The sequence below is a fragment of the Heloderma suspectum genome, chromosome 1 (assembly GCF_057233095.1).
Source record: "Heloderma suspectum isolate Gila_16-S chromosome 1, 16-S_ref, whole genome shotgun sequence".
In the NCBI taxonomy this organism is placed as follows: domain Eukaryota; kingdom Metazoa; phylum Chordata; class Lepidosauria; order Squamata; family Helodermatidae; genus Heloderma; species Heloderma suspectum.
Window position 1 is genome coordinate 124,344,538 of NC_139458.1, and position 27,325 is coordinate 124,371,862.

Below are 27,325 nucleotides of genomic sequence, written 5' to 3' on the forward strand. Positions count from 1 at the left end.
ATCAACCTCCCTAAAACAAGGCAGTGTTGTGATGAAAAGGAAAATGTAGAAGGGGAGAATGAAGGCTGAAAACAACTGTTGAATAGTTGGGGAGAAATACATCTATCCACTTATCACTCAGCATTCAACCCTATTAACTGCCCTATTAATGAAGCACATTTAACTTTGCGTTCAGATAGCGATCCTAAATTGCCCTGGAGAATTAGGGGTGCTAGAACATCTCAGCCCAGAGAGTTACTACTTTACTAGGGCAGGAAGCTGAACCACACGGAGGGAATCTTGACCTCCAACTGCAAGTGTCTGAGACAGTTCCTGGAATGTTACATTTAGAATATTTCTACCTTGGCAGCGGCTGAGAGTGTATCCTGCCCCCTGGCCCCACCCCTGCCCCAGCCTCTTCTCTGTCACCTCAAACGCATGCATGCTTTATTCTCACCCTCTTATATAAAGCAAAATGTTCCAAGCAGTTTACAAAGAAGCGGTTTGGCTGGATTTTTGGCTGACCCACTACAATAACTTTTGCTGCCCTCCAACCAGGTAGTGCCTGGAAGAAGCCATTTTGACTGGCTGAACTGAAGCAGAACATACCACATAGTTAATCAGCCAGCCACTTGCCATTTAGTACTTTTGACCTGAGTCCTGAGTTCCAGCCAGTAACCAAGGCAAGTAGCGTGCTTAGGAATTGTATTCTAGCTCTGCCACCAACCTCTGCCAGCTAGGAAGAGCAAGGGATTCTTCTGGGTGGGCATTTGCCCACTGTTGTGTTATATTGTTTAAGAATTACTTTTATGAAGACACAGATTTCATGAACCCAAGCTTATGGGTTGGATCCAGACTGATGCTGGATCAACTGTGCTGACAGAAGTGGACTTCCCCACCCCGTCCTTCCCATGGTAGCCCCTCCATATAAGCCTCCTTGGATTCCTTGCAAGAGGAAAAAGGGCAGGATATAAATGTAACAGATATGTAAATATTAGGCTGTGCATGGACCAACCAATCCAACTCAGAAGCCACTTTGTGACTTCCGAGGTGGGCCCAATTCAGCTCGGGCTGATTCACAGGGGCCCGGACCCAACTCGGCCCCAAACCTGAAGCAGGATTCGGATGGCGGAATCCCGCTTCAGGCCACCCTGACACCCCTGTGCAAACCCCCAGCTCCTTACCTGGGCTGCCACCACCGCCTCTTCTTCTGCCACTGCCTCCTCCTTCTCTGCCGCTGCCTCCTCCTCTGCTGCCACTGTTGCCGCCGCCACCAGCTCCTGAGCCCTGGATGCGCACTGACTCTTGCTGCAGGGAGTTGCCATTTTTTAAATGGCAACTTCAGGAGCCGGCAGTGGCAATGATGGCAGCGGCGACAGCAGCAGTGGTGGCAATGGAAGTGGTGGTGACGATGGTGGAGGAGGCGGCAGCAACGGTGGCAGCAACAACAATGGGGGGCTCAGGTAAGAAGCTGGAGGCACCAGCACAGCTGGGCTGGGGTACTGAAGCTCTGAAGTGCACCGAAGCACTTCAAAGAGCCCCTGACCCACTCTGGGTTGCTTCATGCCCCCTCCGTTTCGCCTCAGAAGGGGCCCAAGCAGCCCACTTTGACTCAGGCATCAGGCCTCGAGCCAAAGCGGTGCACAGCCCTAATGGATATATATATATATATATTTGGAATTCTCAGTGAGAATATCATCACACCCACCCTTGGCAGCTCTGGTCCAACCTATGTGTGTGGCAAGTGGATGCCATTTCTTCCCCCTTTTTGACTCTACTTTCTCATATACACAGAAAGTCCAGTATTTCCCCAATTTAAATCTCTTTTCTCAACCAGTTATCTAAATCTAGTGCCTAAGAGTTCTTAGAATCATTAGTACCATTATTTACCTTGGCTAATGAGTGGATGTTAGCTGCTTGACTCATGAAATTCCTCATCTTGATAATCGGTGAGCAAAGTGCCTGCATCACTCTCCCTATTACTGTAAGCTGTGGGAAGCAACATCAACAAGTTCAGCATTGTGTGCTATCATTTCTGTGCAATGAAACCCACAATGCAATACATTATGTTTGTTTAGTTTATTTGCAAAATTAATTGTCAGTTACGGGGAGGGGCAAGAAAAAGCACAATTGCACTGAATCCATTGCCCCTTATGCTTGGAAATTTGCTAAGCCAGCCCCCTCTCAGTCACCTGAGATTTAATCAGGGTGACCAGGAGAGGGCAGCTCTCTGTTTGAAGGGCGGTCAGAGGGGTCAAGCTTTTTTGCAAGTGTGCTAGAAGTCATAATATGAGCATGAGACAGTGCCACTCCAGTCTGTACTATTTATCATAGGCAACCCCCAGAACTTTACAGTGGCCCGGTGGCCTACTTTACAGAGGACAGTCCTCTATTTGAAGGTGTCCTCTCTTTGATGGGTTGTCCAGTCTGAGCCTGGTTTAAAGATAAAGAACCACCAGAAAGAAGAGCTGGGCATTGGAAGTTGCCCATCCACAGTTTGTACCTGGACAGCAGACTAAGCAGGCACGCAAGTCACCTGGTCACAGTCTTCCCCATTATGGTGAGATGTACTGTATTTCTATTCAAATTATATTATTTCTAAATTTGCATCTATAGCTATAAATCAGCATATACAAATGCTAAGCAAATCTGTGTCCTCTTTTCCGGTGAAGCATTTCCGCTTTTTGGTAGATTCGTAAGTGGCCACCCTAGATTTCATCAGGCCTTACCTACACATTTGAAGCCTACCCTCGCAATCATAAGGGACAGAACCTTGCTTTCAAAGAAAAAGAAAAAAAGCTGAGATTCTCACAACATTGGATTCTGCATCCCATCCCAAATTCCACACTTATGAAACATAACTGCAAAATTTGTGGACCAATTCCAGCTCTGTCCTGTTGTGGTAGTAGTTTTTACATCCCCAGTTATATTTAAGTACTCCCTTACATTGTGAGGAAACCACCCTCAGTCATTAGAACCAATTTGTTTTCTAGGCCTAAACCAGATTAGGTTCCTGTCCGAGGGAATTTTTACCTCAGTTTCTCACTGATTAGTTCTCACCCTGAGAAAAACATAGGCAGTAATTGCAGCAGCTAGAAAAGTGGAGCAGCCAGATTGTGAGGCTGTGTATTATTGTGTCAGCTGTGTATTATTATAGCTTATTATTAGTGTTGAGGGGCTGCCTACACGGTGTTATAGGATCTTCGCCAAGCGGTTGTTCAGCATGCATGCAATACTTTGTGAGTGACACTTGGATTGCTCTCCTTTCCTCAGCTCCTCCCCAGGAACTTTGTTCATGATTTCTTACTGCAGCTGCTGCACTTTCCTTCACGCAACATTGCATGAATGAAACAATGCCAAGAGCATTGTGCAGAATGCATGCCAGCCTGAAGTGACCCATGTTGTGCCAACGTTGGCTCTGTTACGAGACACAAATCAGTTGCGGGGTGTGTTGGTGCCATCTCTTTCTGTGTTGCCTCATTTCGGTCCTTTTGCTTCCTTTTTGTTATTGGACCGCTTAGACTTGTTTAGTATTTTGCCAATTTTTAAAAAAAAATTGCACCTGTTCACAATCATTGTCCCCCCTGCCATGTGGTACTTGCACTTGTATTAACTGTCAGCACCACATGCTGCATCGCAGACAGTGGCCCTGCTCTTCCTCTTGTCATGTGTAGCTAGGGATGTATGAACTCCATGACTTCCAGTCATTGGGGGGGTCCACAGCAGGGAAATCTGGGCTCCTTGGGGGCCTGTGCGGAGACTTACCGCATCCATCGGATTTTGTGGGGCAGCTTTCCTCCATTCTAAACGGCAGGATCGGCTAATGGCAGCCGCCATTACTCAATAGCAGGAAAAATACGGCTGTAAATTGCGTAGTTTACAGCATTTGCTACTGTAAAGCACTTCCTCCTGTGTAAATTGTGGCTGTCTACATTTACAGCCATATTTTTCTGGCGATTGGCTAATAGCGGCTGCCATTAGCCAATTACATCATTTAGAATGGAGGACAGCAACCCCGCAGGAAATCCGACAGACCCGGAGGTGGGTGGGTTCCGTTTGCTACAGACTTCGCAGGTCAGATTTTTGAAAAATCAACCTTATTGGAATCTGCAGCAGATTTCTCTGCCAGCCCTATGTGTAGCTAGCTATACATAACTAGTTGAGGCAGCATGTAGCAGAGAATATGTATTCAGATGCTCATCCAAATACACATCAATTGAAAGTAATATTTTGCAGATGGATGACATCCACACCAGGATGTACATCCTGATGTAGATGTCACCTCTCTATTCTGCATGACTTTCAGTGGGATGTGCATTTGGATGTGCATCTGAACGCACATTCCCATTTACACTCTTCTGCCATAACTAGTCAATCATGGGCCAAACTAGACAATACAGGAAATGCGTGCTTGCATTTCAAGTGCCTTGTTCTTTTTAAAAAGGAAGAGCAGGCGTGGGCCCCCCTGAAGAGAATCAGGACCACCGAGCTCAGGAAGGGGAGTTAATCTTTCCCCCCTCTGCCACAATCCTGATGAAAATCACCTCCCCAAAGCTGTTATTCACTCCTGGAAGGATGCTGCCATTGGTTCTAAGGGTAGCTTTCCTGTTGAAGCAAGTAGCAACCTTGGGATAATTTTTATTGGGACCATGGTGAGGGGAGTGGGGGCAGGTTAACTCCCCTCCTTGCATGTTCCAGTCCAAATCCTGACTGCACCTGCTATATCTAATTTTATTTATTTGTTTATTTATTACATTTCTATACTGCCCAATAGCCAAAGCTCTCTGGGCAGTTCACATGTGGGCAGTTCACAGCATACATATGTTGTGAAACACCCAGACAGCTTTGGCTCTGGGTGATACAGGAATGCTGTCTGTCTGTCTGTCTGTCTGTCTGTCTGTCTGTCTGTCTATGTTGTTGATCAGTCATTCAGTTGTGTCCGACTCTTCGTGACCCCATGGACCACAGCGCGCCTGGCCTTCCTGTCCTCCGCTCTCCCCCGGAGTGTGCTCAAATTCATATTCGTTGCATCGGTGATGCTATCTAGCTATCTCATCCTCTGCCGTCCCCTTCTCCCTGTCTGTCTATATCTGTATCTGTATCTATATCTATATCTTCATCTATATCTAGCACATAAAATATAATTGTGTGTTTCTCATATCATCTAGTTCAGCTTTATGTGTGACTGTGCCAGAATAAGGGGGGGCATTGGATCATTTGCCTCAGCAAAATGGCAGTATGCCATCTTCCCACCAGCACTAGCCTTCTTGTGAGAGGTTTCATGGCCTTTCTCAAATGGGTGTGAAAAATGGCCCCAAAAGGGGTGGGGGGATTTTTTGTTGTTGTTGTTTAACCAGGAGGGAGGCATTCATGTTTTCAAAACACCATTGGCTTAGCATGACTCATGCCACAACAGAGGTTAGCTGTTCACACATTGCCCCTGATCCCAAAATATGTGGACTTAACTGGACCACTTGTGTGTATAACAGTCTACCCACCTCTGGTGTAGTAGGAACTGGATTTCTAGCACAAGTGATTCCAGTTATTCTGCAAAACATCATCATCAGAGGGCTGTTTCAATATTTATAGTGCGGCCTTTACATATTAAGCTATATGGAGTCCTAGATGAATGGGTCAAACCCTTCACAACTAGCATGGAAGGTGTCTGCCTTTCTAGTCAACCTGAAATGCCTGCGAACAAGCTGCCTCCACCCCCCTTGCAGAGGTGTCCTGCTATGGCCTTGACCACTGATGCCCAAGAGGCTTTGGGAGTTTGCTTGAAACAAAAGAAAAATATTGCGAAGGCAGTGGTGTCGAATAATGCTCCCATTTAGTAGGAATTTATCTCCCCCCTCCCCCTCTTGCATTCCCAGGCAGCACCTGCTGTGAGAGGCTGCTGGCCAGCTCTGCTGAGCCTCTGTGATAAAACAAACAAAAACAGCAGGCAAAAAATTCCTCTTTATAACGCCTGTTATCCTCAGGCTACCTTGTAGCCCTCTCTGCTTTTCTCTCATCCCCCACCCCAATCTATTAATCTCCCCCCATCCCCATACACACAGTCTATTAACCTCTCCAATACTAGTGTCTGGTGTGGAAATGTTGTGCTAAAGAATGATACAAAAAGAGCCCCCTTCTTGCTTAAAGAACAAGACCGTGCCCCCACCCCCACAACACACATTTTTATTAAGATCTCGAAGAATTTTGATTGAACTGTCAGCCAAATGGAGGAAAATAAAATGTTAGAACTCCAGTAACAAATTAGAATAAAAATGGATTGGAATGAAAATAATTTAAGGTGGAAATGATGGCATGGGGAGGTGGAAAAGATACAGATGCCTTTCTAAAGACTACTTTGCATTTTAGGGGGAAAATAAATTTGCCACGTCATCCTGTGTCTGTATATATGTGGTGGACACACACGAGGGAAGTGTGCCAAATTGTCACCCCCCCTGCATATATCCATTTTATTCCTTGTGTGTTTGCAGACATGGGTCTCCCCATGTGATATTACAGTATTCATCAGAAGACATGTGATGAAGAAGCAGCAAGTTTATCCACCATGTAAAGTCCGAATCAACCTATAGAGCAGGGATGCAGAACCACTTCCAGCCCGCAGGCCGAATTCTGTTTCAGAGAAGCGCTCAGGTGCCACATTGCAGGACCAAAGGCAAGGGGACAGGGCCAAAGGAAAAGGGGGCAGGGCCAGAAGGCCAGAATATTTGAGCTAAAGCTCTTCCTGCCAGAAGCTAAGGCTCAGGGGAGGCATGTCAACCTTTTGGATTAGGGGAAAAACTGCACAAAAGCCAGGAAACCACTGAATGATCAGTTGCCTGGGGAGATGGGACCAAGGGGTGCAGCCATCTGGGGACCCCCAAAGGGCTGGATTGGGATCCCAGGAGGGCTGAATTTGGGCCCCAAGCCAAATTATAGTGTGTGTCTGTTTGGGGGGCGGGAATCAAGCCATTGTTCATTGAATATGTGAAATAAGAGGAACAGGCAGCAGCTCTTAGGATCCAGGCTAGAGTCCCAGTGTCAATGGAAGGTTAGAACTGGAGGCCTAATGCTGGTGCCATCAACAGACCTATCACAGTGACACAGGAGCAACTATCAGAGCTCCCAGGCTAGCAGCTGTCCCTTGTGGTGGCATAGATACGTTGCACAAGATAGTTATTCCATTTGGCAGAGTGCAGTCAGGGATGAGAAAAGGCCTTTATGGCATCCTAGTGGTCTTTCTCATGCAGAGTGCCTAGAAAAGCCAGTGCCACACTTCCCATCCACATATAAGCTGCTGCTTGTAATAGTGGTGTTACAGGAGATCTATAGGATTGGATTGGGATGTGGGATGTATGAATTAGGGATGGACGAAAGTCCCTTACCTGATCCCGATGCTTGCTTCGCGGTGGGGGGGAGGTTCTCTGTCCCTCCCCCCAAAATTCTGGCCGGGGAGGAGGCAACCCGTCCCTCCCCACCAAAATTCTGGCTGGGGGGGAGGTGCCCCGTCCCTCCAGCCGAAATTCTGGCCCGGGGGGAGGCGCCCCGTCCCTCCGGCCACGAAACTTCGTCTCCTGCCGGGACGCAAATGGCAGCGGCTGTAGCTGACGCCATTTGCGTCCCTGCAGTCAGCCATGATAGGCTACGTAAATGTTTACGTAGCCTATCACGGCTGACTTTAAAAAAAAAAAAAAGCACGTACGCAAATGGTGGCGCCCATGGGCACCGCCATTTGCATTCCTTATTTTGGCACATGTAGTCTACGTAAACATTTATGTAGACTACGGCGAAAATAAGGGCAACGCTATTTGTGTTCCCCTTATTTCTGCCGTAGTCTACGTAAATGTTTACATAGACTACACGTGCCAAAATAAGGAATGCAAATGGCGGCGCCCATGGGCACCACCATTTGCGTACGCGCTTTTTTTTTTTTTTTCAAAGTCAGCCGTGATAGGCTACGTAAATCTTTATGTAGCCTATCTCATTTGTTTGTTTGTTTTACTTGGAAATGGCGGCAGTGGCGGCCGGTCGGAAGACCGGCCGCCACCGCCGCCGCCAAACCACCGCCGAACCGCCACTGGAGCCGCTGCCGCCAGGGACATTCGAACAAAGTAAGTCCCGTCCCGGGGGGGAGGGTGGGGGGGTGGCAGACTGTTTCTCCACCAATTTCAGGGGGCCGAATGTGCTGGCATTTGGCCTCCCTGAGATCCGTGGAGAAATTCTCTGACATCCCTAGTATGAATGTTTAAAACTGCGTAAAGTTCTGCTCAGCATTGCATTGCAACAGCACTGCATACACATAGCTTTGCAAGTGTCATGCTGGCTGAAAATGTATGCAAGAATGAGAAGAACGGTTAAAGCGTAATGATCAGTTGACACATTGTAAAGATTTGTATGATTTATCTTGCTTGATGTTGCTGAATATTCTGTTTGTGTTTCAGAATGGTCTGGACCTTGTAGTGCAGGGATGGGGAATGTGTGGCCTTCCAGGTGTTGTTGGATGGCAACTCCTATAATCCTTCACCACTTGCTATGCTAGCGAGGGCTGGTGGGAGCTGCAGTCCAACAATATCTGGAGGGCCACACATTCCCCATCACTGTTGTAGCATGAAGAGTTACTCTTCCTATTTATCTAGCATTGGGACAACATTGCATGCCTCCTTTTTACCTGCTAATTTCCCAGCAATGCTTTTCTCCTGGAAATGTTGATTATAAAAGGTACACGACAACCAGTCGTGTCCGACTCTAGGGTGTGATGCTCATCTCCATTTCTAAGCCGAAGAGCCAGCGCTGTCTGAAGATGCTTCCGTGGTCATGTGGCCGGCATGACTGAACACCGAGGTGCACGGAACGCTGTTACCTTTCCCGCCGAAGCAGTACCTATTTATCTACTTGCAATTTCTTGCTTTCGAACTGCTAGGTTGGCAGGAGCTGGGACTGAAGACGGGAGCTCACTCCATCACGCGGCACTCGGGTCTCGAATGGCTTCCGTTCCGACCTTCCGGTCTGCAGTTCAGCATCTTAACCACTAAGCCACCACGGCCCTGCAATGTTGATTATAGGTTGTTGCTAAAATAATCAAAGGAGGAAATGTTTAATCTCTGTGGCCACCAGAGATCCCAGGGGCAAAAATGCATCTCAGATATATGGAGCACCAGAACTAGGGATGTGCATGTGCAGTTGAAGGTCAAAGACCAGATAAACTGGGATTATAATGTGGAGGAAGCCTTGTAAATTATAATTGCTTTCTAAAGATAAACAGCAACAATGGTTCAGAAATTAGGATTCCATCCTGATACTTACCAGTACCAGATAAATTTCCTTGTATTATCAGAGTCTTTGTGCCATCAATGAACATATCAGTTTGTAGAGGACACATTTGCACAACCATCAGGCCTGGTGTTGGCCAGCTGAAAAACCTGTCCATGGTCTTTCCAATGCATTTTGAAAGCCAAATCTTGCATCCAGCAGCAGGTGCACAGCAGGACCAGCTTACCATAGTCTGGTGGCTACCATGTGTAGGCATTTCAAGCAGCCATCATGAATGCTCTGATAGTTTCACAGCCCCAATGCTCATGTGGACTGTTGCATGGTAAATTATCAACATATTGATGGGGTACTCCTATGTTGAGAAAGTTCTGCACTGGATTCCAAAGGACTTGGACCCTCTTGAAAATGCCTGGGACTACCTTAGGGTTCAATGTAATGTGGAACGAGTTAGGAACTATATCATTAGTTGGGAGGCAAGATATTGGGACCTATTCACTTTGAGGTCTCAGTCTGCATCTGGAAATATGGCAACAACTTCTCATTTTGTATTAGCTTCAGAGGAAATTATTTCAAATCTATGAAAATATGATAGACACACACAAATTCCATAAAGGAGCTGGCACATTCAATCCTATATGTTGGAAATGTCAAAAGAACTTGGGACCAGATTACCTTACAGACCATCTTCCCCCATAAACACCTAGTTGACCATTAAGATGTTCAGAGGAAGCTATTCCATAACCAACAAAATGTTGCCATGCTATATCATGGACATGGGCCTTCTCATGGCAGCCACTCTCTGAAACATCTGTGTCTCTGTGCAGTTCAGGAGGCAGAATACGGGGTGAGTTTTAAATAACTTCTGAAAATGTACTTGTTTACACAACCTTTCTCTGGCTTGTAACTGATTATGACACTGTCCCATTTTATTATTTCTTTTTATTTCTTTATTTTTATTGTTGTGAGTTTATTGTTCTATTGCATTATAATATGTATTCTAACAAAGTTTGGGGGGATTTTTGTATGTAAACTGTGTAGACATTTTATTATATTAAACAGTATATAATTATTAATAAATAAAGATGGCAGTTTTGAAAGAGAATTAATGCACCTAGAGCGTGACTAACCATTAAAATTGTTGCTATATCCAATAATATTTCAGTGAACCTATACCAAAGGCATATTACTGATTATCACAAGGTGATTTCTTCCATGATAACTGCTGCTAGAACATGCTATGCAAAACACTGAAGAGTGCTGTCAGCCCACTCTACTGAAGAATGGGAAAACAGATTAATATGTTATCTTGTCAAAACTGGGCGAAAAAAGAAACAGGACATAGTAATAACTGGATTATTTACTGGCAAACAAGACACATATATCTATAAATATCTACACAAGTAGCTCATATATTTAGTTGTAACAATGAAGTTTACTGTGATTGCTTACTGCTACAAACACTACTTTCTATTTAATAGATTTGCATGAGGCATCATTCATATACGTATGTGTGTGTGTGATATGTTAAGAAAGACAGAAAGACTAATAACAGAGTATCCCCCCCCCCATTTTTTTAAAATCTAAGTGTTTCAGCTTCTGCCCTCAGTAGCTGTGCTGTTAAGTGGGTATCAAAAGTGGCCATTTGGAATGCCTGGAGATGAAAGTTCCTTAGGAGAAAAAACGAAGGCACAACTGGTATACCGCTTATGAATTGTCTTCCACATTAAGGCCATTTGGACTAAGAGAGGCTTCAGCTAGATCTACACTACTGCTTTAAAGCAGTATTGAAGTGCACTGATAACTTTGGGGGCACATTACACATCTGATATACTGCTTTTGTAGTGTTATTTCCTGCTTTTTATTCCACATTATCCAAAATAGTGCAACAAATGTAATTGTGCATCCTACGAGGTATAAATGCACAAGGGGGACATAGCTTTACCACAATGGGATCATAATGATATGACTCAAGGTCTGGCAACACACACTCACAAAACCCTATGAATCTGTCCCTTCACCTCTTCATTCATTGAATTTTCATGCCTTGATTCTTTGGCTTCTTCATTCCTTGAGTCAGATTTCAGGCCTCTCGGGCCTCTTCCCAGCTATTTGATTTGGCAGCCACTTGTAGGAAGTCACTAACTCCAGGACAAACCTTGGCATCTCCTGTCCTTGGATGTTTGGTCAGGAAGAGACTAACATACTCCATGGCTATCCAGCCAGGCTCCAAACATGGCTGCTACATTGTGACTTCATGAAATAGCTGGGTGCAACAGTTGCTAATCCATATGGTGAATGCCTCTTTCTTAGCACATTGCTAGAGCAGCCAATTGGTGCCACAGATGAACCATTGACCTGGTTTGCAAAATGTCCTGGGACGGTCTTGAATCCTATACATATCTACTCAGAAGTAATTCCCACTAAGTTCAATGGGGTCCCAAGTTAGTGGGCCTAGGATTGCAGCTTTAATACCATGTCTAACAGTTTAATCTTGTCTCTTTTTTTGTCAAAGTAAATGTTTTAAACACTAGTTTTAGCTGATGGTATATACTGATAATATTACTATATGTTTTTTGGATTTTGATTTTAATCAAGCCCAGGCTTCTGTGAAGGTATGGGATTGAGACTGTAATTTTGCTGCTGGTACTACGTCTACTAGTGGGAAAAGTCATACCTAGAGCAGTCACATGGCGCTGGTACACTCCAAGAAGCAGGGTGTCATCAAGTAAAAAAGAGTTCTCAGTGGGATAGGCTGGTTTATGGTACTTCATTTAAGAACAACTTGTATCATCATTATCTATAATAATAAAAGAGGATGTCTGTCTGTCCATCTATCTGTTACCACCTTAGCACCAAGACTGTAAAACCTAGACACCTGAATCTTGGTACACCTATTAAGTGGTTATTTTGTTTTAAAAACACATTAAGGGTGCAATCCTATCTAGACAGGCGGCCGCCTCTGAACACGGAGAAGACTGCCTATCCAAAGCAAGGCAGGAGAAGCATGGGGGGGATTGTTCCCTCTGTGCCTCTCCTGCCCTGCTTTTTCGGCTAGACAGCTGTTTTTGGCTGTCTAGCTGTGGGGGGGCCAAGTGAGAGAGAAGGCTGCTGTACAACACATAGGATGTGTCATACAGGCGGATCCGCTCTCCCCACCCCAGAACGCCCCCAGCCCCGCCCCTTGTCAGCCGCTCTGCACTCCTCTTCCAAGCGCGGAGGACGGGGCTTCTCCACGCTGCCTCCGAGGCAGCACAGACATAGGGATAGGTCGGTTTTCCAGGAACCAACCTCGGAGCATGGGCTCCGAGGTCAGTTCCCGGAAAACAACATATCCTATGGCCATCTAGCTGCTGTCTAGCAGCCATAGGATTGTTCCCTAATTAATTTTAATTAATTTAAATACGTCCATGTGCCCACATAGACATACACAAAAAGGTGCTGTGGATCACCCACATACCCTAGTTTCACAGTGCTATTTTGCATATAAGTCTATGGGCAAGCGCTGCCGATCACCATGTTTTTTTAAAAACATGGCAATCGGGACAGAGACAAACAGGCCCAGGTAAGTTGCGGGCTGCTTACACAGCACAGACAGGGGGCTCGACTGCAGCCCGGAGGGCCAGCGAGCAGGGGGAGAGCATGGCTGGCGCCCAGAGAACCCAAGCTGGGATGGGTTCTCACATCCCTAATTCCAACCTGTGTGAAGTCAAGTCCATTCACTAGTAAAAATATAAAAACACATTTATGGAGGAAAACTGCATATTACAACTAAATACATGTATTCAAAACAAAACTAGACAACCTTTTTCCGCTGCAAATGAAGGAGGATTTGCAGTGGGAAAGTGGCAGATGGGTAAAAGGTAAGCACTCCCCGCCCCCCATCTGCCCCATATCTCAGCTCCAGAGTACCTCTTTCCAAATCTGCTTTGCCCTAACATAAAATGTGCATTGGTCATCAGGATTTTGTTATATATATTTGCATGTAATATGCAGTCCCACCTCCGGAGCCCATTTTGTTTCTATTTGTATCAGTTTTGAAACGGTATTGATGTGATGGTCAGGGGGTTGCTACATTCTTAAAAGATCTGGGGCACAGGCCCATAACACAAATTTGCATATATGTATGTATGTATGTATATACATATATACATAATATATCCGAGTCTAAGCGCACCTCATATATGTGTGTGTGTGTGTGATGTGAATGTGGTGTGCATGCGTGTGTGTATAGATTAAATACATACATACATACATACATACATAAGAAGTGTGCACTGACCCCCCACTTCAACTCACACCCCAATTCAGCATTTTGGAAAACCTCCTGCTTCTGCTCAGGCCAATTTATAGTTGGACCATTTCAGCTCAGCACCAAACCTGAGTCAAGGTTTGGAAAAATGAGTCTTTATGCTTCCTGCTGACTACCATGGGAAACTGGAAAAAATACTGTAACTTTTTTCTCTTGGTCAGGATGATAATTTCAGGCATAGTAGCCCCCTAGAAGGGGATTACACCTGTCCAATGTCAGAATAATAGGTTATATTTTGATTTTCTTTAAAAGGGAACTGCCAATAACATTTTTATTACTTGGAAGAATTGGATACAATTTTCAGGATTCCTTGCCCCATCAGAGGAGATCATGTCTGCCAAATTTCAGAATGATAGCCACAGGGGGTTTTGTGCAAGGGTGGCCTTGACATTTTGAGGTCTCCAAAAGAGGACATACTTTTCATCCTGTTTTCCTTGTGGGCCAGTGTTCTGAAAATTACAGACAGCCTAGAGTTGTCCCTAAGTAAGAAACCCACCAAGTTTCAGAAGGATAGGTGCAGCAGTTCATGTGGAAAGGGCATTGTCCAATTTGGAGGAGGGAGTGATTTGCTTTCCCTTCTCTTCACGCCTTCCCCCAACAGTTTTTGGGTAAGTTTATATGAAAATGCACAAGTCATTAGAGGTGTCCCCCAGGCAAGAAATCTGCAAAGTTTCTGAAAGATATACATGCATGCAAATTTACAATTACTAGAATTTGTTTACATTTCACCAATGTTAGAAGCAGGGGAACATGGATGGGAACGTGCTATTGCACTCATGTCCTACTTGTGGGTTTCCCGTAGGCATCTGGTTGGCCACTGTGTGAACAGAATGCTGGACTAGATGGACCTTGGTCTGATGCAGCATAGCTCAACTTATGTTCTTAAATAGAGAGTGCCTCTGAGCATATGCAGAATGCTTTTCCTTCACCACTGAGTACTTACATTCTCCCCCTACCAATTCTATTCCGCTCCATGCCACCATCCCTCCTCAACCTACAATCCTCCAGCAACTCTTCATAAAAACAGATGTCTTGTTTTGTGCAATTTTCCTCTACCTCCTCCTTGTTATGCACAAGCTCTCGTTGTATCTTCCTCCCCATAACTTCATTTGTGCCAAGACTTCACCAGGATTCAGCCAATGAGTCTGTTTTCAAAACTAGGGCTAAGTTATGAAGAAACTCTGAGCATGTACTAAGTGCCTTTCCGTCACCACTGAAGCTAGAGTTCATGCAAAATTAAAACTCACACACACGACAAAACATGCATGGGACTGAGCTGAAAGGGTAATCAATGTATTAGATGGAATTGGGTAGGCTAGGCACTGTATTCAGCATGCAGTACCATGCTCACAACTCAGGGCTTACTTCTGAGTAAACATGCAGAACATCAAGGTGCAAACCTCCCTGCAAAAGTAACTTGTGCTGGAATGCTATCACACTTTGCTGAGGGTAAGCCTCATTAAACATAATGGGGCTTCTGAGTAGGCATATATAAGCTTGTATAAATGAGCAGTATTTATCTCCCCTCCACTTATAAAACAAACCCCAAACACCTATTTTTATTAAAGCTTTCTGTTCAAAGGAACATAGGAAGCTGCCTTGTACTGAGTCAGACCTTAGGTCCACCTAGCCCAGTATTGTGAACACTGACTGGCTGCAGCGGCTTTCCAGGGTTTCAGGCCAGCTTCTTTCCTAGCCCTACCTGGAGATGCTGGGGATTGAACCTGGGACCTTCTCCATGCCAAGCATGTGCTCTACCACTGAGCTACAGCCCTTCCTATTGCTGGATAATGGCAACTGACAAACAAAACAGCCCCAGATTTGTTTCTCTGCAACCATGTGAACCCACTTTTTTCAAAGACATGAGTGAGAAGGAGAAAAACCAACCCTCTTGTCTGTTCGTATAAAGTCAAATACAGTTCCGAACTTCTCTTGCCCACCAAAGAGAATTCTTTTCAAAAATTCCCCAAGATATGCTCTGGGTGGAATAAAGAAGAGAAAGAAAGAACAGGATGGGGGAAGGGAGAATAAAAGAAGAATGGTGACTGAAAATGCATGGGGGGCGGGGAGCATAGAAAGAATTCCCTAAGCCAAGTGGCTACTTTCAAAGAGGTAGTACTTCAGAGGAATTTAGGATGCTGTGGAGGGTTTGTAAAGATTAAACATACTTAAATTAACTTTATGAGGTGAGATGGCTGAGGAAAGCTTTTTTTTTAAGCTTTTTTAAAACTGTAGAACCTATTTAAAAGCCTCAGCAGTTCCTCAGTCATGACAGCACATAGTCCTAACCCTCCTTTTGGAATAATTTGAGTCCTACAGCTATTTAGCAAGGGTGTACGGATTACTTACCCCGTTCCGCTGGGGCCATCCACTGGGGGGGGAGGCAATCTGTCCCCCCCACCGGAATCCTCCCCAGCCAGCTCCGCTCCGTGGGGAGACCACAGAGCTACTGGCCAGGGCTGCCTGCAGCCGGACGTCCATGCACTGCTGTGCTGCAGCTGCAAAGGGGGGCTGCCATAGCGGCCGCCATTTGCATCCCTGCGGTAGCCGTGATAGGCTACGTATATATTTATGTAACCTATCATGGCAAAAGGCAGGAACACAAATGGCGGCCACTACGGCATTTGCGTCTCTGCCTTTTGCTGTGATAGGCTACGTAAATATATACGTAGCCTATCACAGCTAACACAGGGATGCAAATGACATAGCGGCCGCCATTTGCGTCCCTGCGGTAGCCGTGATAGGCTACGTATATATTTAAGTAGCCTATCACGGCTAAAGTACAGAGGAAATGGTGGCCACAGACCAGGGCAGCCATTCGTGGGGCAGCAGACGGCCTACAAAGGTAGGCTCCGTCCCGGGGGGATTTCGCAGGGTGGCAGGGGGGATTGCTCCGTTCCGCCATGGACTCCTGGGCAGAATTCTCTAACATCCCTACTATTCAGGAGAAACTAAAGTGGGGGGGGGGGAGGAGAGAAAGAAGTTTGTGAAGGCTGATTGGATCCTTTGCTGTACTGAAGCTATTAAACTTCTGCAGAAGCCAAATGTTCCAGTTTGGGGTAGTAAAGTCAGATGCTGTGTGAAATACCAATATTCCACATGGAGCTCTTTCTTCCCTTCCTTCTCCCTCTTCAAAATTTCATTGCAAGCAAACTCCCAACAGTGGGCATGCAAGGGCACCCCATGGCTTTTAAGCTGTGGGGTGCCACAGGGTTCTATTCTATCCTGCATGCTGTTCAACATCTATATCAAATCATTGGGAAAGGTCATTAGGAGTTTGGGGGTGGGGTGTCACCAGTACGCTGATGATACTCAGCTCTATTTCTCCTTGATGTCAGAGTCAGCTGAGGCAGTGAAGGTGCTGGACCAGTGCCTGGAGGCCATAATGGGCTGGATGAGGGCCAATAAACTGAAGATAAATCCTGGCAAGATGGAAGCTCTGTGGATTGGTGGTTCCTGAGTCCAGGAATTGGGTAAGCGACCTGTCCTGGATGGGGTTGCACTCCCTGTGAAGGAGCAGGTGCGTAGCTTGGGAGTACTCCTAGATCCATCCCTGTCACTGGAGCCCCAGGTGGACTCTATGGCCTGGAGTACTTGGGTCCAGCTTCAGCTGATCCACCAGCTACAGCCTTTCCTGGACAGAGATAACCTAGCCACAGTTGTACATGCACAGGTAACTTCCCAATTAGACTATTGCAATATACTTTACGTGGGGCTGCCCTTGAAGATGACTTGGAAGTTGCAGCTAGTGCAAAATGCAGCAGCTAGACTGCTGACCAGAACACCTCATCAAAACCATATAGCACCAGTTTTAAAGGAATTGCACTGGCTGCCAATACACTTCTGGTCGGAATTCAAGGTTTTGGTGATGACATTTAAAGCCCTAAGTGGCTTGGGACCTCTCCCTATATATGTCTTCCCAAGAACTGGGATCTGTTGGAGGGGCTTCCTCTGCATCCCACCAGTACAAGACATACACTATGGTGGGACGTGGGAGAGGGCCTTCTCTGCTGTGGCACCCTGGTTGTGGAATGCCCTCCCCTTGGAGGCCCGATTGGTGCAGACATTGGTCTTGTTTCAGCACCAAGTAAAAACATGGCTTTTACCAAAGCCTTTGAGGGTCAAATGCATTCCCTAGCACATTGTCTTTAATTGTTTTATTGTTTTAGATTTTAACTGGTTTTAGCTTGTTTAATCATTTAATGTTTTTAGGTGTTTAAATTATTTATTGTTTTATACTGTTTAGACTGATTTTATCTGTATGCTGCCCTGAGATCTTAATGATATAGGGTGGGATAGAAATGTTTTAAATAAAGAAATAAAATAAATAAGAGCAGAAAGGTGGGGGGAGAGAGGTTTTTTGCACCTGAAAAAAATCCTACACCAGAGATTAGGGATAGTGAGCTCCTAATGGTCACCTTCAACACCTTCTGATTAGGACCTCTAATCCCCTGTATGGCTTGACAGTTTTTTACTTTTTGTTTTAGTCTTTGAGAAAAAGGAAACTTTATGCATGGCTAGTACAAAAGCCACTGGACCTAACTGTCTGAAATTTGGCAGGCTCAGTCAGCTCCATAGGGGCTGCCAGGTCCCCAAATTCCATGCATGTATGTGGAAGCACAAAAACAATATAGCTCTTTGCTTTGACAGATTTTCTTGAAAATAGCAAATTTTACCTGTGACTAGCACAAAAGCCACTGGACCAAACTGTCTGAACTTTGGCAGGTTCAATCAGCTCTGTGGGGGTATAAGGTTTCCAAATTTCATGTAGTTATCATACAAACTAAAAAAGTTATGGTCGGTTTTGTTTTTCAATGCAAGTCAATGGGAAAACGTAAAAAAAAAAAAAAAAAAAAGGCAATTAGGACAGCTCAAAAAGATCCGGGGCCCATGCCCAGGTGACCCTCTAATAACAACGCCCTTGGTGATGGTGGTGGTGGTGGTAGCCACCTTGGGAGCCTTTTTGGCGAAAGGGTGGGATAAAAATGCTATAAATAAATGATAAATATTGGAAGAGCACTCTGTCAGGCATTGTGGTCTCGAGCCATAGAAGGCTTTATAGAATTATAGTTCAAAAACCAGCACCTTGCATTGGGCTCAGAAATGTATAGGCAGCCAGTGCAAGTGGGCCAGTATCAGTGTTATATGTCCAGAACATCTGGTCCTGCTATCAATCTGGCTGCTGCATTTTGCACAAGCTGCAGCTTCCAAGCTCCAAACCATCTTCAAAGCCAGCCCCACACAGAGCACATTGCAGTAAGCTAACCTGCAGGTTACCAGAGCTCTACTCCTGAAGCCAGGTTATCCTGTCCAGATAGGGGTATAGTTAGACCACCAGCCAGAGCTGGTAGAAGGCACTCTGTGCCCATGAAGCTACCTGAGCCTCAAGTGACAATGATGGCTCCAGGAGAAACCCCAAGCTATGAGTCTGCTCCTTCAGGAGGAGTGTAACCCCATCCAGAACAGGCTGATTTCAATACTGCTGATTTATTTATTTGAAGAAACAACATTATTTATTAGACTGTAAAGATTGCAATTACTGTGCTATATAGAGCTCTCACTACTGTTGCCTTCTCTTTCTCAGTGCCAGTAGCAGCTAGGGATGTCGGAGAAATCCACAATGGAATCAAATGAGTTTAGATTTTTATGAATATGACCTGCAGATTCTGCAGCAGGCCAGCTTTTCCCCAGTTGGGCAGACTTCATGAACTCGTGGACCATTTTTCTAACTTTCCAATATTTTGTGCAAATTTAGTAATACAAAAATGCACAAAATGAAAAAAAATGGCCAAAAATGTACATTTCCCCCATAGGCTAAAGCATGAAAATGCTCATTGGGGGGGATTTGTGCGCGGGGGGGGGGGGATTTGTGCATTTACACAAGTGAGAATTTGCACAAATGCAAATTTTCACAAATCACAAAACTTTTAAAAATCCAATTCCATCAATGAGCATATGACAGAACAAAAGGTGCCTGACAAATTGTGAAACATGGATGGAACGGATTTTACACATTCCATCCATCCTTAATAGTAACCACCACTAGGGCCTCATGCCTGCCAGTTCCCTACTGCCAAGCAAGTAGGAGGGCTGTGCAGAGCTTAATTCTAACAACACAATTCAGGTGGCCATTACACTCCCTTCAAAACTGCCCTGACACATCTGTAAACCACCATTGTAGATAAGGCCTAACCACTTTTTTCCGTTGCGACACAATACGTATGGGAAGGTTGCGGTAGTATTATTTTGCTCATTAATGGTTACATTTACGCACAGACTGACCCTGGCTCCCTGCATGTATGATCATCATTTGGGTGATGATCAGAAAACAGCTTACCATTGCGTCGGTAAATTGGTGCCCTGCCCTTCCCTAATACCTGTGGCTAACCTGGAACATTTCTTACAACATGGATACCGCAGGTAAACAAGCATTATCATGTGTTTTTATTCTGTTTTTCCCCCCTTCCGAGTCAGACACAGCACATTCATTTTTTTCTCTCAGCTCTGTAATTTCAGCTGAGGGTTAGCACTCAGAAAGTCAGATTGGTGCAAAGTCATATAATTACTATCCTTGTTGCGATGCGTCGGTCATGGGAAGGAACTCTTTCCAAAAACACTTATGAATGTCGGCACTTAGGCTATACATTAGTTCATATGCTGGCTGTTTGATACCTACCTGTTTACCAGCTTGGGCATTTGCCATATCATCATCCCATAAGGATTAACTGCCACTTTGTTCCCCAAATATACCAGTGGTGGTAGTGGTTTAAACAAGGCAAAGTGGTGCAGGGCTGTTGTTGCTTTAATCACTTGACAAGAAGAAGGTATTTAAGGGGAAATGTAGCAATTCCAATCTGTATTAGCAATTGTAAGGTCACCCTGTGTTGATTAAATGGGTGAAGAGAGCTGGTTAAAATGTAGTTGTGAAAATGTCCACATATTCCTGCTTTGAAGAAGTATATGTGTGTGGACATGTTCCAGTGTAACATGATTCAGCCCCATCTTAACTGGAAGAGTTGTAACGGATAGGATCGTAACCAGTATTGCCGGCTCCTGACCTGGCAACTGTGCCTGTTTCTTTAAGAATTGAACTCTGCAGAGTGCTCACTAATCAGAATGGAAATTCAATGCTGCACTGGTGATTCTAAGGGCAGATCAGGAAACAATATTTGTTGCAGATCAATTTTTCACTGCCATCCAACTCTCTCCTAACTCCACATTTTGTCAGTCACCAACTTCTCTTTCCACCCCAGTTCTGTTTGTAAATTAATTAAGTACCTCAGTACCATGGGAGTGTGAAAGTTGTTCAATGTCCCCATTAACTTTTAAGTTCCTTTCTATTGACTATCAGCTTTGTTATCCAGCTGTGATTGGCCAATTTGCTGTGATGTCATAGTGGCCCAGGCCAGAGACATGTATCCTGACCCTTGTGGCTGTTATTGGATAAGCTGTTCTGATGTCATAGAGGGCATTATAAGAACTGGAGCATTCAGCTCACTGCTAAACTTTTGATTCTGAAGGCCATGGAGTCAACTTATGTAAAACTAAATCTCAAAGATGTATTGCTTATTCAGCATGGATCTTGACTGACAGCTTGGGGAAACAAATCAGTTGAACAGGTTGGAGGCCTTTCAAGAGACAGGCAGACAATTTAAGGTAAGATATTGCAAGGTTTCTAGGCAGGGATCACCTTGTTTCTGTGTTCTGTACACCACCATGGTTAGTGTTAGGTATGGAGAAATGCCCATAAAAAGCTTATTGGCCCAGGTAGCTTTCTCTGATGTACATCTGTATAATATGAATGTGTTTGTAACCAGTTTCTGTTTGATTAAAAATTAACTTTAAATATTCATAGTTGAGCATCAGAAGTAAATAGATTCTTCTTTGTGGTGGTGCCCAGGACAGCTTCTCAAATTGCCCTGGGCCCAAAAACGATGCCTTCCCCGGTGCAAACAATATCAAATTAGATGGACCAACAGTCTGACTCAGTCTAAGGCAGCTTCATAGCAGTACGGACCCAGGTCACCCTCCCCCATTCAGTAGTACTCAGTGGTGAAAGCTGGCAATCTGCCATACAGCCGCTGCCATTCGTGAAAGCTGGATCCATCCATAGCTTGGAAATTAAATGTAGCTAGCAAGGAAGACAGAATTCTGTTTTGCAGTTGGCTGCTGGCAAGAAAGAGCCTTGGGGGCCACTAAGGGTGCATTGTTCGCTTTTGGGGGTACCAATGCAGCTTTAGAGACATTAACGCTGCTTGTCTGTGTACTTGCAGACTCCATAATGCTTAGCTTTCTGAATAAACAGAAATCACAAAAACACCACAATTACTACAATAGTCTCTCCTCATGAGGAATTGCTTTATTCATTGACTTCTTCATTATACTACAGTCAGTCTGTGGTGGCTGCCCTAGAATGTCCTATTGCTCAGGAAATGGGGAGCATAAAACTCTTGATTTTTTTTTTTAAAGCAGATTTTGGATCCTTTGAAAATATGTCACATGGGATCCATCACATCTGTGGTTGAATAGAGGACTTTGTCATCTCAGGCTCTGAGAGCCTTTATATAGGAAGAAGGTGTTTCATGGAATGCATCTCCCATCTCTGTCTCCTCTTTCTTGCCGGGCAGTGAACTATGAGGCGGGCACTGTCATTCGGAGGCACCTTTGACGGTGGAGCACATGCTTTGCAGGCAGAAGGTCCTTGATTCAATCCTTGGTATCTCCAGTTTAAAAGATCTGCTATCCGGTGATGAGAAAGACTGATACCCTGGACAGCTACTTCTAGCTGGAGTAGACAATACTGATTTAGATGGACAAATAGTCTAACCTGGTATAAGTCAGCTTCCTTCCTAACCGGGAAGAGAACCAATGCTTAGTGCACACACACTCGCACCCCATCACCACAATGAGCTCAAACTATGCATTTGTGATGCTTCCTCCCCTTATTTTCATTTTAAATGATTAATAAGAAGACGTGGTCCTTACTGTCTGCAGTGAGCCCATTGTGCTGACAAAGCAATACGCTGCCTCTTCCAGGTCACCCGGCAGCAGGCCACATCTTTTTGAAAACACAAGAATTGCAGGGATTTATGTGAGGAATTCAGAGTCCGAGACACACACATTTTTGCCCTTCAGACCCTAGCAACTGTGCATCTGCAGTGGTCTCCAGTGACTGCCATAGAGAGGAGCAGCTGGTTGGCAGCCCCACAGCTTTGAAAACAACTTTTTAATATGCAGACGTCGACCCGTATCCCTTTTTATACAGTTGTCTCTGGCGTACAGAAAAATGTATCAGATGACAAAACAGAGGGCTGTAAATGCCTATGATCTGAATGCAAAATGGAGCATCCTTTCAGTTAACCCAGCACCTGAGCATGCTCTGAATTCCTTCCTGCATACTTCAATATAGCAAAGCATTTCCCCCCGTCCTCTGAATGTATTAAAATTCTGTCAATGGGTGGCCCAAGCACCTGTTGTCTGGTAGAAGCATTACGTAAGCCTTTGTATGCTCTGGATGATTCCTTTGATGTTTGTCACTGTGGCACATGTTTCTCAGTTCACAAAAGGGGGATAAAAATCCAAGGGAGGGAGGAACACCAAAAATGTTTATTCTTAAAAATCAGACTTTCATCTTCTTCTATTTATTGTTGTGTTGTTGTTGTTGTTGTTGTTGTTGTTGCTAGAAGAGATACGTTTCTTTTCTTCCAAGAAAATCACTGGCCAAATGGAGAAAAAGAAATATATCTCATCTAGCAGCCCAAATGTCCTTGAGGAAGAGCCCCCCTGCCTGAGACATGTACATGTTGAGTTACGAAGAATTTTACCAATCATATCCTTTCTGCCCCCGGATTTTGTTTTGTATCCTGAATGTTTGCATATGTTGCTGCTGTGGCTGGCTTCTGTCCTTTTATTTATTTATTTTAAAGACTTTTTAACCCGCCTTTTAGGACATAATGTCCTCACAAGTCTGCTGGGATGCCAGTAACTCAATGCCAGTAATGCTCAGCACCTACAGTGGTCTCACAGCAGACTTCTTAAAAGTGACACTGTGTAGAATTCATGGTGTATCTAGAAACGCTGGCACAAATGCCCCCCCCACACACACACACATGTCCTTTCTGTGTTACACAAGTTCGACATGAGCCCCTTGAAATGAAAGAGAGCCTGGGTGGTTTGGTGGATTAAAAACTGGATATTCATGGGAGAGAATGCAATGCTCTATGCAAACGAAATGTGCAATATAAATCACACACAATAGTAGTGGGTGAATGCCTTTGGCCTTGCCATTTCTGTAGGAATGAGACAGTTATGGTACTGTTCCACCCCCTTCCCCCAATACTTCAAATGGGAGTCTTCCCACTGAAAAGAGAATGACTCGCAACACTGAGTGCCAGGGAGAAATTGGCAAGATTTCAGATTTGTTACAATTACTGGAATGCCCAGGTCCATTAGTGAAGTGCTCAATTTCCCTCTGAGAGGTTGAAAAGAAGGATGTGGCCATATTAATAACAAGGAGCACTGTATCATCTGCAAATTATGCCAGTTCATGATGCATACCTTTAATGGCCGCCTCCAGTAAATTCTGAATGGTTCCTCAGCTCAATGGCCAAGAGTCCGATAAACAGAGCTAAAAGCAGCAGGGATAAAGAGGCCCTTTGGTGGTGGTGGTGGGGCCTTTGTAATCAGAAATGTCAAGAGAGGCCATTCATTTTGATATGGGCCCATAGATATAGGAAATGTCAAATGTGGCCCTATACCCTTCTTTATGAGGAGCAGCTTTAGACCCATTCTAAACAAACGTCTTAAAAGCATTTAACATCTAGAGGAATAATTCACTGGAAAATATTTAGATATCTCCTGACTGCCGATGACTTGACTTCCTGTGATAAACCTGTCTAGTCTGGATGAAGATAAAGCATAATACAGCCCCTAGGTGCATGAGATGACAAGTGCAAGTTCATGCTGTGCTAGCCACAGTCCATAGGGGAAGGAGGTACCCCATAGGGAGGGGGTCTCAGGCTTTTCCCCTTTGAAACTACTAAGGCTGCTCCTAGACTTATTTACTTGGTAGCAGCTCCCTTCAGCATCTTGAATAATTATATTTGATTAGTGAGGAGAGGAAGGAGGAATTGGCAGAGGCACATGTCTTCCATCTTAGTTCCCATTGTAGAGCTTATTTTTGAAATGACCATCTGACAGGGAATAAATAAAAGCAGGGATATGTAGAAAAAAAATCCCAAACAGTGATCAGTCAGTTAAGCTAAGGTGAGCTTAATTAGTTAATCATGTGAGCTTCCCAAGTAGAAATGTTCTTTACACTTCAGGCCCATCTACATGATCACACAAAGCATTTTGAGTTGTGGCCTTCTGCTCACCTGAAAGCATCAAATCAAGCTGCTGAATTCTGAGAATTTTCAGTGCTTAAGGGCTCTTAGTCCTTAAACTAATTTGCTTTTGCAAGGATCAGTAAAGCTAATAAGAGTTTGAACTGGTGGAACCTTTGATGATTAGAACAGAACTCAGAGAGAGTTGTGGTAGCTCAGTGTCCCTGAAATTAGTGGTTCTCAGCAAGCAAGTCCTGTCCCTTCATTGAATTAGTGACCTTGGCTGAATCCAAAACTCTCATCAGCCTGCAAAAGTCTCTGTCTATTTTATCCTATTAGTACACCAATCCCTGATTTGTTTTGCAGCCAAATGTTTTATAAAGGTTTTCAGGAATCCTTGTCTGCTCTTCAAACTGTCCTTTGAAAGAGAGTTATCCATCCAGATGTTCAAGAGGGGGAGGAAAATATTGGTGCTCTCCAAAACACCCCTAACAACTCTTTGCTCTCTCCATCAGATGCTTCCCACTCCTCTCACTCCACAGCTGAGTAGCTGTGAAGAGAAAGCCAAGATAGCAAGGTTGGGTAGATAAGGAATCCAGTACAGCTAGAGGAAGAGAAAAACAAGTAGCTGTGCATGGGGTGTGCTGGAGACAACAGTGAGATCTGTGTCATCATCTATTCTATGGTGTATTTAGCATGCTTTAAAGACTTCATAAAATATATGCAACTTATATGAAATGTATATGACTATACTAAAACCCATAGGGTCCCATGCACTCCTGGCCTCATTGTAAGAGCTGTAGGCCTACAGGTAAGGAAAGAGGTACAAACTCAAAATTTAACTACACAGATGGACAACAGGCCCTGCAAAGGAGAAATGACTGGTGCTGAGCTAAGTATGCATTTCACAGACATTTTTGTCCCTGCAAAATGCACCTTCCTCTTTTGGGATGTTTTTGCACCCTTTTGCTAAAGTGAATGAAACTGATTGAAAAAAGGTGGGTGGCAAGGGGAAGAGGGAACTCTTTCTCATCCTGATCCAGTTGCACTTAGTTGACTAATTGGGGCAGAATATGGATGAGGAAGTATGTTCAGGAGCTGGGACAACAGGCACACAACTCTCTATGGAATTTAAAGTTTGGAGATAACACAGTCAATCATTTCAGAGGGTCTTTTTTCATACTCTTGTTTTTCATACTCTTGTTTATTGTAATATTTGTACAGTTGTCATCCATTTGTTGATTGCTTTGGTTGACTCTATGAGCCTTTCTATATGAGGCTTTTATTGAAAATGAGATGAAACTATAGATCATTTACCTCTTCTTCCTGGTGCCTTGCCTATCTGCTTTCATCACTTAATTTTCTGTCTCTTCTCCCTCTGGTGTCCTTTCAGCTCTTTCTCTTCAGCTTCTCTTCCTCCTACTCTAACTATCACCAACTGACTTTTTTTCAGCCCCTTTCCCAACACGTATGTCCTTTCATTGGCCCAGCACTCTAAGACCTCACAAGTTATACAATAGTAAGCGTTATTACACATACATAGACACACTGTGTCACATGTTACATTACATGCACAGTGTGGGGCATAGGCATTAATCTCTGCTTTGCCTCACCCCTCTCCCTTCCTGAGCTGTCCAAAGCTTGAGCTTTGAACTTCTCTGAAGTTTCTAAATTTTCTACACATCTACACTGCTCAAGCTTCAGGTTTTTTTTAAAAAATGGGCAAAATCAGTCTGGTAGATCTCTAGTAATAAGCCTAACAGTACCGTATTCTGATATAAGATGCCCTACATCTCTTCACAGTTGCTGGCCTGTTGATCCCAGACAATAGAAAATACAGACTAGGAGGTAAAATCTCTCCTTGGGCCAATTCATGAACTGAACAAACACAGCAGCATATCAGAATACTACAGATCCAACTGCCATTGCCAGACATCGATTAATAGAAAGATATGGTAGGACAACCTTCTCCAACATGGTACCCTCTAGACATTTTGGACTACAACTCCCAGCGTTCCTGATCATTGACCATGCTAGCTGGGGCTGATGGGATTTGAAAGCCAAAACATCTGGAGGGCACCAGGTAGGGATGGAGGAATCTGTCAGTTCCACACTCTCCTGTATTCCACTTTTTTAGATCTCAAATGCTTTCTCTCTGAAATATTTGTGAATTTGGGTAAATTCTTATCAAAACTGAACTGAAACAAAACTCTCACTCATCTGCACCAGCCAAATTCAATAGGTACAGCTGTTCCCAGCATGGAAAGGATGCTGTTGTACCTGCCTGCCATATAGCTGTTAGGGATGAGGTTCCAGTCAGGAAAAAAGAGGTGGCAATCCTAACTCAGCACTAGGGATGTATGCCTTGCGTAAAATCCTTCCCATTTGTGTTTTGCGGATTGTCAGGTGCCTTTCATTCCATCATCCACCCATCGATGGAATCAGTCTTTTT